At 41.2% G+C, this 10835-nt stretch overlaps 1 long non-coding RNA gene across 1 annotated transcript; it reads left to right on the plus strand.

Moving 5' to 3' along the window:
• The first annotated feature begins 574 nt into the window (after positions 1-574).
• LOC148149974 (uncharacterized) lies at positions 575-10494 on the plus strand. Its single transcript, XR_015757119.1, has 3 exons — positions 575-626; positions 2967-3109; positions 10438-10494. It is a non-coding gene; the product is annotated as an uncharacterized LOC148149974 (long non-coding RNA).
• Positions 10495-10835: the final 341 nt, after the last annotated feature.

The raw sequence follows: 10835 nt of genomic DNA on the forward strand, positions 1-10835 counted from the left end.
AGGACTGGAGCGGGGTGAGGGGGCTAACCCGCATACTTGAGCGGGGTGAGGGGGCAACCCGAGTACTGGAGAGGGGTGAGGGTGTCACCCAAGTACTGGAGTGGAGTGAGTGGGCTAACTCGAGTACTGGAGCTGGGTGAGGGGATAACCTGAGTACTGGAGCTGGGTGAGGGGGTAACCCGAGTACTGGAGTTGGGTGAGGGGGTAACCCGAGTACTGGACCGAGGTGAGGGGGTAAGTAGAGTCACGGAGCAGCGTGGATGTCCCTTGTTGCTGCTGAGTGGCAGTGAATAGCGGACTGGAGGCGGGGGAGGAACAAGGATGTTGTTGAATGAGGGTCAGGTGCAGGCAGTCCGACTCGGTGCTGAAGTGCTACTATTTGAAACTCTTTCCTGGACTGCAACATTAATCCTTTAACTCTGTTATAACTATCTTATTTTAACTATATTTTAGACACCGTAATATTGCCAGTTCTTTTCCTTTTAATCGGCTTTTTTATCCAAGATTTTTATTTATTACTAAGATCACGAAGGGCTTTTGCCCGAAACGTCGATTTTGCTGCTCCTGGATGCTGCCTGAACTGCTGTGCTCTCCCAGCACCACTAATCCAGAGACCACCATTAAAGGTAGTCATTGTAAAATCATTTCACTGTACGTCTGCGCTCTGTATTTTAAATGCAGCATGAAAGGATTTTCTATTTCTATTCAAACCTAATATCAATATCGTAAATGAAGGCAATTCAAAAGTTAGGAGGGTAGTATTGGCTGAGGTGCGGCAGAAAAATAGGTAATAATACAATAGAAAATAGTTTGACAAGAAAGACTGCACTTAAACTCGAGCAAACAGTTAACATTTGTTTTATAATTCTCAATTAATATATGTTCAGTTTGTGTTTTCAAAATCAGCAAAGCATGCTTTAAAATACTAAAAGGGAGAAATAGATAAAAGCAGTAAACTAGCAAAAAGGATTTTTTAAAAAGGACCTTTCATTGGTATACAACACGGAAGTGAGTGGCTAAAGTAAATGCTGTCTCCTTAGTGGATGGAATTGTGAAAATAAAAATGGAAAACTAGGCAAGGACAAAGAATATGAACACATAATATAAAGATTTTTTTCTCCATATTTTTAATTGTAGACTGAATTGGGAAAGTACTGTTTTAAAGATTACTGGAGGATCACTGCATATTTTTGAAAGCAAGTAACATGACTCACTGTTTACACAGCTGCTGGCTCCACAAGTAGTTTATGTGTAGTTTGCAGATGAGCTGGAGCTGAACGGTTGGGTCCAAATGGATCTTCGATTGGCAGCAAGTAAATAATTGATCTGTAGACTTGTGACCAGTTATCGATGACAAAAGGGCTTACAACTATGTGATTGGTTCTCAGATAGTTGAACAGCCAGAGACTTAGACCAAGACACAGAGAAGTCATTTGGTCACCACTTACTCAGAGGCTGTCTCTGTTCTCTGCTGCAAAACCTACTTTAAGTCCGAAGAAAGTCAGAGTTTTTCCTTCAGCCATTGCTGTAAGTTGTGACTTTAATTAATAAGTCAAAGATCTTTCCATAAGTACAAATTAGTCCCCGGTACTTGCTGTAAACCAGTGAAATGATCCAGAGAAGGAAGACCAAAAAGCAACATTTAGACTAGCACAAAATTCATAACAATCAGCTCAGCAAGCTGTGAAGAGCAACCAATCAACTGCCCTTGTCGTCTGTCCTTCTGTCCATGAGTGTGATGGGGAATTTAAAAGGGGATTAGAGTTTTTCCAGCACCACACTCTCGACTCTGATCTCCAGCATCTGCAGTTCTCACTTTCACTTACCCTTAGTTAAAGCCGATTTACTTGTAATAAACAATAGTTCTTGTTAAGTACAGAAACCTGGTCCTGGCTTTCTGTCAATTGAGATCTGAAGGCCATGTAAGTTGGGAATTCTGCATACTTTTCAAAATCTTTAACTTGTCCAACAACACTGGGAATAGTGGGACTTGATATCCAGTACATTACCTCGGTGAGGTGTGACAATATTTTATATCTGCCTAAAAGACAGAAGGGTATAGAAGACTGAAAGCATCCTACTAATGTTTGGGAAAGAGGGAGAGAGGAAAATGAGAACTTAAATACTCTCTGTCAATAGTGAAAATATTAGACAAGCTGATGGGACTAAAAATTTACAAATTCCTAGAAGTGGCTACAGATTTAACTGTTTCAATCTTCCAAATTTCCCTGGATTCTGGAATGGACCCAACAGAATGGACGTCTGTTCAAGAGAGGAGGGGGATAGAAAGCAGGAAATTATAGACCAGTTCACATTACATCTATAACAGGGAAAACACTGAAATCCATTGTCGGTCTGATATCCTTTATCTGCACATTGAGAAACTGAAATTACCAAAAAATGAAGGGTCTTTTCAAAAGTGGACCTGTAGAGACAGAGTTGGGCCCTTTGGAAATAAACTTCACTTGAACAAACTTAAATGGACCTAAAAATGTATCTGAAACTAAAAATATCCTGTATCTGGAAACCAGTTGACACAAAGTTTTCAGTAAAGGTTTCTGATCTGTATTTAAAAATGTAGTTGTGAGGCAATGAGGAAATTATAATACAATTGGGCAGTCAGCATGATTTTGTGGAAAGGAAATCATGTTTGACAAATTTACTCACCTTCTTGGAGGATGTAACAAGTGAAGAAGGGCTTATGCCCGAAACGTCGATTCTCCTGCTCCTTGGATGCTGCCTGACCTGCTGCGCTTTTCCAGCAACACATTTTCAGCTCTGATCTCCAGCATCTGCAGACCTCACTTTCTCCTTATAAATACTGTATCCCCAGCCTTTTCACGAAAGGGATTCCAAAGGCTCACAACCCTCTGAGAGTAAAGATAAGTTTCCATATTTGTTTCTGTTTTAAATTGATGCCCGCTTACTTTTAAATTTTTAACCCCAATTCTCAATTCTTCCACAAGAGGATATATGCTTTCAACGTCCACCTGATCAAGTCCTCTCAGGATCTTGTATGTTTCAATTGAGCCAACTCAGACTCCTCTGAACTTCGGAAGATCCAGGCCTGACCTGTCCAGCCTTTCCTCAAGCAATCTTCTCAATCCAGGTATTACTCATTAAATCTTCTCTGAACTATTCCAGCACTTTAACATCCCTCCCCACGTATAGTGACCAGGACAGCACTCTAGATGCGGACACACCAATGTCTTATATAGCTGGAGCAAAACCTCCCAACTGTTGCATTCAATTCTTCCTGCAATAAACCATTAGCTTTCCCAATTACATGCTCTTCCAGCAAGCTAACCTTCTGTGATTCATATACCAGGTCATCCGGATCTCTCTGCCCCAAGTCGTGGTCCACACCGGCACCAACAACATAGATAGGAAGAAAGGTGGGGATCTAAGGCAGAAATTCAGGGAGCTTGGGTGGAAGCTTAGAGCGAAAACAAACAGATTTGTTATCTCTGGCTTGTTGCCTGTGCCACATGCTAGTGAAGTGAGGAACAAGGAGAGCGCAAAACTGGACACATGGCTGCAGGGATGATGCAGGATGGAGGGTTTTGGATTCTTGGACAATTGGAGGTCTTTCTGTGGAAGGTTGGACCTCTACAAACAAGATGGTCTTCACCTGAACCAGAGGGGTCCCAATCTCCAGGAGGGAGACTTGCTAATGCTTTTCGGGAGTCGGGGGGTGGGGGGGTTGGTTAAACCAATGCACCAGGGGGATGGGAACCTGAATTGTAATTCCAGTGTACAGGAGATTGATGGCAGTGTGGTCAGGGATAGGTTTACAAGGTCACGAGATGGCACACCAGCAATCAGGATGTTGGTTTGAAATGTGTGTACTTTATTGCCAGGACCATCCGGAATAAAATGGGTGACCTTGCAGCATGGGTTGGTACCTGGGATTTTGATGTTGTGGACATTTCAGAGACATGGCTAAGGGAGGGATAGGAATGGTTGATGCAGATTCCAGGATTTAGATGTTTCAGTAAGAACAGAGAAGATGGTAAAAGGGTGAGGGTACGGCATTGTTAATCAGGGGTAATATTACAGCAGCTGAAATAACATGTGAGGACACATCCACTGAGGTAGTATGGGCTGAGGTTAGAAACAGGAAAGGAGAGGTCACCCTGTTGGGAGTTTTCTATAAACTTCTGAATTGTTCCAGCATATAGAGGAAAAGATAGCGAAGATGATTCTCGAATGGAGCGAGAGTAACAGAGTAATTGTTATGGGGGACTTTAACTTCCTCAATATTGACTGGGAATACTATAGTTCAAGTAGTTTAGGAAGATCAGTTTTTGTTCAATGTGTGCAGAATGGATTTCTGGCATAAGAGGCGATGCCATATTGGATTTGGTGCTGGGGAATGAACCTGGCTAGATGCTAGATTTGGAAATAGGTGTGTACTTTGGCAATAGTTTAGTTATGTTTACAATAGCAATGGGCTGGGATAGGTATATACCACAGGGAAAGAGGTATAACTGGGGGAAAGGCAATTATGATTAGGAAGATTTAGGATGCATAGGATGGGGAAGGGAACTGCAGTGGATGGACACACTTGAAATGTGGAGCCTATTCAAGGAACAGCCACTTTGGGTTCTTGATAAGTATATCAGGAATAAAAGAATGACTAGAGTAAGATTAGGGTCAATCAAAGATAGTAGTGGGAAGTTGTGTGTGGAATCTGAGGACATGGAGAAGCACTTAATGAATACTTTTCATCAGTATTCATATTGAAAAAGGGCAATGTTAGTGAGAATACAGAGATACAGGCTACTAGATTAGATGGGATTTCAGTTGATGAAGAGAAGGTTTCAGCAATTTTGGAAGATCTGAAAATAGGTAAGACCCCTGGGCCAGATGGGATTTATCCTTGGATTATCTGGGAAGTTGGGGAGGAGATTGCAGAGTCTTTAGCTTTGATCTTTATGTCATCATTGTCAACAGGAATAGTGCCAGAAGACTGGAAGATAGCAAATGTTCGAGAAAATACTGATAATTATAGGCCAGTAAGCCTTACTTCGGTTGTGGGTAGGATTTGTAATCATCTGGAAAATAATAATTTGATTAGGGATCGTCAGCACGGTTTTGTGAAGGGGAGGTTGTGCCTCACTAACCTTATTGATTTCTTCACGAAAGTGACAAAACAGATGGATGAAGATAAAGTGGTTGGTGTGTTGTATCTGGACTTCAGTAAGGCATTTGATAAGGTTCCACACAGTAGGCTATTGCACAAAATGCAGAGTTTCAGAATTGAAGGTGATTTAGCGGTTTGAATCAGAAATTGGCTATGTGAAAGAAGACAGAGGGTGGTGGTTGATGGGAAATGTTCATCCTGGAGCTCAGTTACCCGTGGTGTGCTGCAAGGATCTGTTTTGGGACCACTTATGTTTGTCATTTTTATAAATGATTGAGACATGGGCATAGAAGGATGGGTTAGTAAATTTACAGATGACACTAAGGTAAACAGAGTTGTGGATAATGCTGAAGGATGTGTGGGTTACAGAGGAACATAGATAAGGTGCAGAGCTGGGCTGAGAAATGGCAAATGGAGCTTAATGCAGAATAGTGTGAGGTTCTGCATTTCGGAAGAAGTAACAGGAATGCAGAGAACTGGGCTAATGGTACATTTCTTAGCAGTGTGGATGAACAGAGAGATCACGGTATCCAGGTGCATAGATCCCTGAAAATTACCACCCAGGATGATAGGGTTCTTAAGAAAGCATATGATGTATTGACATTTATTGGCAGAGGGATTGTGTTTTGGAGCTATGAGATCATGCTTCAGCTGTACAAGACACTGGTAAGGCCGCACCTGGAGTATTATGTACAGTTCTGGTCACCGCATTTAGGAAGGATGTGGAAGCTTTGGAATGGGTTGAGTGCAGATTTATTAGGATACTGCCTGGTATGGAAGGAAGGTCTTCCGAGGAAAGGCTGAGAGAAATGAGGCTGTTTTAGTTGGAGAGAAGAAGATTGAGAGGTGACTTAATCCAGAGGTATAAGATAATCAGAGGGTTAGATATGATGGAGAGTGAGAACCTTTTTCCTCAGATGGTGAATGCTAACACGAGAAGAGATAACTTTAAATTGAGGAGTGATAGATTTGGGATAAATATCAAGGATAGTTTTTTTACTCAGAGAGTAGTAAGGATATGGAACGGCCTGCCTGCAACAGTAGTAGACTTGCCAATGTTAAGGGCATTTAAATGGGCATTGGACATATATATGGATAATAATGGAATGATGTAGGTTAGATGGACATCAGATTAATTTCACAGGTCGGTGCAACATCGAGGGCTGAATGGCCTGTACTGCGCTGCAATGTTCCATGTCTGTGTCAAAGATTTAGGTCAATTTTCTATCCTATATTCACTTATATGCAAAAACTTACCACACTATAGTTAAAATCAATAATGTAAGCAATTGTTGGAATTTGGATTAACTGATATATATATATGGAGCAATAAACACTGTTCAATATATTAGCATAGGTTGCTGGACAATACATTAGCATTTCCATTCTTTAGTTCATATTCTGAGGGGTATGAAGATCTCAAATTAAGCTTGATTTTCCAAACTTTTTGGTCCATTTATCTAAGGAGGGTATACTGGCATTGCAAGCAATCCAGAGAAGGTTCACTAAATTAATCTCAGGAATGGAGGGATTATTTTTGAGGAGAGGTTGGGTAGGTTGGACTGTTTTTATTGGAATTGAGAAGAATGGGAGATAAACTTTATTGAAACACACAAGATTCTTGGGGCAGAAGAAGAGAAGTTGTTTCCCCTTGTGGGAGAATCCAGGACAAGAAGACATAATCTCAGAGTAGGAGGTTGCCCAGACAGGACAGAAATAAGGAGGAACTTCTTCTCTCAGAGGGTAGTGAATCTGTGGAATTCTTTACCAGCAGAGTGTTGCAAAGGCTGGTCTATTGAGTATATTCAAGGTTGTGAGGGAACCAAGGGTTATGGGGCAAAAGCAGGAAAGTGGAGTTGAGGATTATTAGATGATCCATGATCTCACTGAAAGTCAGAGCAGATGCAATGGGAGGAATGGCCTACTTTTGCTCTGACAGCTTTTGGTCTTTGGGTCTGACATGTCTGTAAGTTTCCACCATTCTTTAATGAGTTGCTAATATAAAGTAGTTAAATATTCAATGTTTTGGCACACTGTAATAAAGTAAAACATTAGCCTGTCTATTGGTCCCAAACATCATCTTACATTGAGCTTTAGTTATAATTATCTTTCTTTTGTCCACATGTTTCACACGCATAACCTGTGGGACTTAGCATTGTTTGGGTTGAATTCCTTGAACTGTACATTCCGTTTCTAACTGATCCCCTCATTGATACCGTTAATATTCTTATTTTAGATAAATGCTTCCAATGGGAAATACTTAAGCTCCCTTTTTAAAATACTTTGCATTTTTCCTTTGTATTTTCTTGTTTTGTATGTACCAAATCTAACTATGTGCTTATCGCTAGATCCCAAGTGAGATACTGTTTGCTAATCAGTTCCAGTGGTTTGCTGAACACTAAATCAAATACTCCATATGGGAAACTTTAAGGCTGCTAATTTAATTCCTTTTAATGAAGGCACATTTAAAATCTGTTTTTTTTTCTGTCCTGAAAAGAAATTAAGCCTACAATCTCAAACATTTTATTACACTACATTTGATTGAGTCAATTTGCTTTTGCAGCACTGTGCACTAATTCCTTAATAGAAAAGGATATGTATCTTCTTTGTTGAAGCATATGAGGCCTGTGTTGAAACCATCTTCCCAACGTTACCTGCTCATTATGAAACTATTATTAAGGCAAATCTGGCTCACTTTGATAGAGTATTTTCACTGATGGGTAATCAGAGGGCATCGATTTAAGGGGATTCACACGGAAGAGATCATAAAATCCCTATTGAGTCCATTTAGCCCAATGAGTCCACACCCATTCTCCGATCCTCACACCCAGGCCCAACCCTACCCTGTGCCTATAACCCTGCATTTACCAAGGCCAATATATCTCACTTGTATAACTTTGGACAATGGGACAAAATCAGTGCACCAAAAGGAAACCCGCGCAGACACAGGGAGAATGTGCAAACTCCACACAGACAGTGGCCCTGATGTTCCCAGTTCCAGTTAGCTGGAATTGAACCTGGGTCCTGGTACTGTGAGGCAGCAGCACTAACCACCATTGCCCCCCATGAAGACTACTTTATTGTGATCTGCCTGAAAGGACAGTGTGAGTAGATCCAACGGTAAATTACAAAAGAGAATTGGCTAAATATTTGAAAATAAAAACAATACATCACTATGGAGAAAGTGCAGAAAAGAAGAGCTGATTGCTTCCAGTGGTCCATTACCATATTGCAAGATTCTATGTCTTTATGAAAAGTAAAGCTTTGCATCTTCAGCTGCCACATGAGCAAAGGTCTAATGTGTTCTTAAAAGAAACAACTTAATGTCAAAAGAATGCTTACAAACATGCAGGCAAATGAATCAGGAGGAGCCCATTCAGCTCCTTTAGCCTGCTCCTTCATTCAAAAAGACCATGGCTGATTGGATTGTAACCACACATTCACATTCATATCGGTCCGGTGATAATCGCTCATCACTTTGCTTAACAAGAATTCACCTACCTCTGCCCTAAAAATGTTCAAGGACTGCACTTCCATCACCTTCTCAGAGAGAACCTTACAAAGGCTCATGAACTTCTAAGAGAAACAAAAAATAATGTAATCTCTGTTTCACAGGCAATCCTTCTGGCTTTTATATGTTTCATTCAAGTCCCTTCTTACACTTCTAAATGGCGGTGGATTCAAGTCTAGTCTATTCGTCCTTGCCTTATAAGAGAAAGCACCCATTCCGATAATAGCTTGGTAAACCTTCTGGAACTGCCTCCAATGCATTTTCACCCTTTCTTAAATAAGGTGACCAAGACTGTGCACAGACCACAGCACTGGTCTTACCAGTATCCTGTACTAAGTCTTATTTGAACATGACTTTCAAATATTTTAATGTATTTTGCTCTGACTGCTAATGAAAATGTCAACAAGTATTAAATTGGATAACCACTGAAAGCCAGTACAGGGATCGTGTACATGTTTTCTTTTCAAAAGACTTGCTCTAAGGATATCAATGTCACTAGCTGATTTCTAATTGCCGTTGAGAAGGTGGTGCCAAATCATCTTCTTGAATCGCTGCAATCTATGCGGTGCCGGGGCACCCGCAGAGATGTTAGGGAGTGAAGTCTAGGGTTTTGACCAGCGACTAGGGGCTGTGCCATTTTTTCCAAAGCAAATAATATGGAAATGCCACACGGACTATGCAGTCACATGATGGCAGCATACCGCCAGCACTAAATGTACTTTTAAATTGTTGTATGTCCAAGTAGGGGATGCAAAATCATTAGGAGCTGACATGAATTTGGAGCAGGTACTAGAAATCATTGTAGAACATTGTATTTCCAGGTCAAATTCATCAGAGAGACACAACAGGGCAGAGTGCCAACTCAAAACTCTCCAACGTTGCTCTGGTGGCCTTGGTCCTGGAGGTACACTTGAGGAAAGGGGTCCTCTACCCATTGAGACATTGCAAAGAGAGTGGGAACTGACAACTATTGCAGCCAATGCCAGGAAAGTATTGCCAAACAAACTCAATGGCCTCACATAAAGTGGACAAGTTCACTGTACAAATTTTCAGTTGTCATATCATTTCAACCAAACTACTATTTGGACAGTTTTGGTCTCCTTATAAAGAAAAGTTATCACTTTATTAGAGGTAGTCTAAAGAAGGTTCACTAGGATGATCCCTAGATGAAAGAATTGTCTTATGAGCAAAGGTTAAACAGGTTGGCACTGAATTGGAGTTCAGAAGAGTGAGAGTTGACCTCATCGAAGCACATAGGATTCTTAAGGGGTTTAACAGGTAAATGGTGAGACTCATGGGAGAGTTCAGGACCAGAGAGCACCACTTAAGACTGAGATGAGAAGCAATTTATTTTCTCAGAAGGTTGCGAGTGTTTGGAACTCTAGCTCCATACACGTATTTCAATACTTTGCGTATATTACCAGCTATTCAAGTACGACAGGATTATCAGCCAAGCACACAGCAACACACTTACAGGCACACCGCCCTTTCCCTTTCAGGACAAGATGCTAGACCATGAAAGGCAATGATAGACAGCTGGGAAGTGATCAATTGAATATGCTCACTTTCATGGAGGCATCAGCACTCACTATCATAGGTGTGCACAGGACTCAGGCCAGTAATCAGACTAACTATTAAAGATAATGCATGCTTGTACCTAATCCTTCTTCTCACCATCATCCATGCCACAATTTCTCCTGATTTACATATTTCTGTCATGTACCTCTATCCCTTCACTCACCATTTGCTTCAATTCTACCCTGTGTCTTTCTCTTTATAGGTTCCCAGGAACTGCAACCCAGCCAGACAGTCATGCAGGAAGAAGTGGAAGGGGCTGAAGACACTGATGATGAAGCAATCTAACATTTGAAGTCACCAGCTCATATCCAGACAATATACATGTGTTAGAAAGTGGCTTAGAGGCAAGTTCTGTACAGTGAGACACTGGCCACTGATGTCCTGTAAGCTGGTGAACACAGGGAAAGCATTGTGGAGGTCTTAACTTGAGAGCACATATGAGTTTTGCTACAGAGGATCCATTTGATGGTTCCAATTATGGATGGTGTATAAATAAAGCTAATGGGTTTCTACAATGAAATGCTTGATTGTGGGTGGCACGGTGGTTAGCACTGCTGCCTCACAGCGCCAGAGACCCGGGTTCAATTCCCACCTCAGGCG

Source organism: Chiloscyllium plagiosum, unplaced genomic scaffold (assembly GCF_037043375.1).
Source record: "Chiloscyllium plagiosum isolate Xiang-an unplaced genomic scaffold, Cpla_swu_hap1 HiC_scaffold_5, whole genome shotgun sequence".
NCBI classification, from domain to species: Eukaryota; Metazoa; Chordata; class Chondrichthyes; order Orectolobiformes; family Hemiscylliidae; genus Chiloscyllium; species Chiloscyllium plagiosum.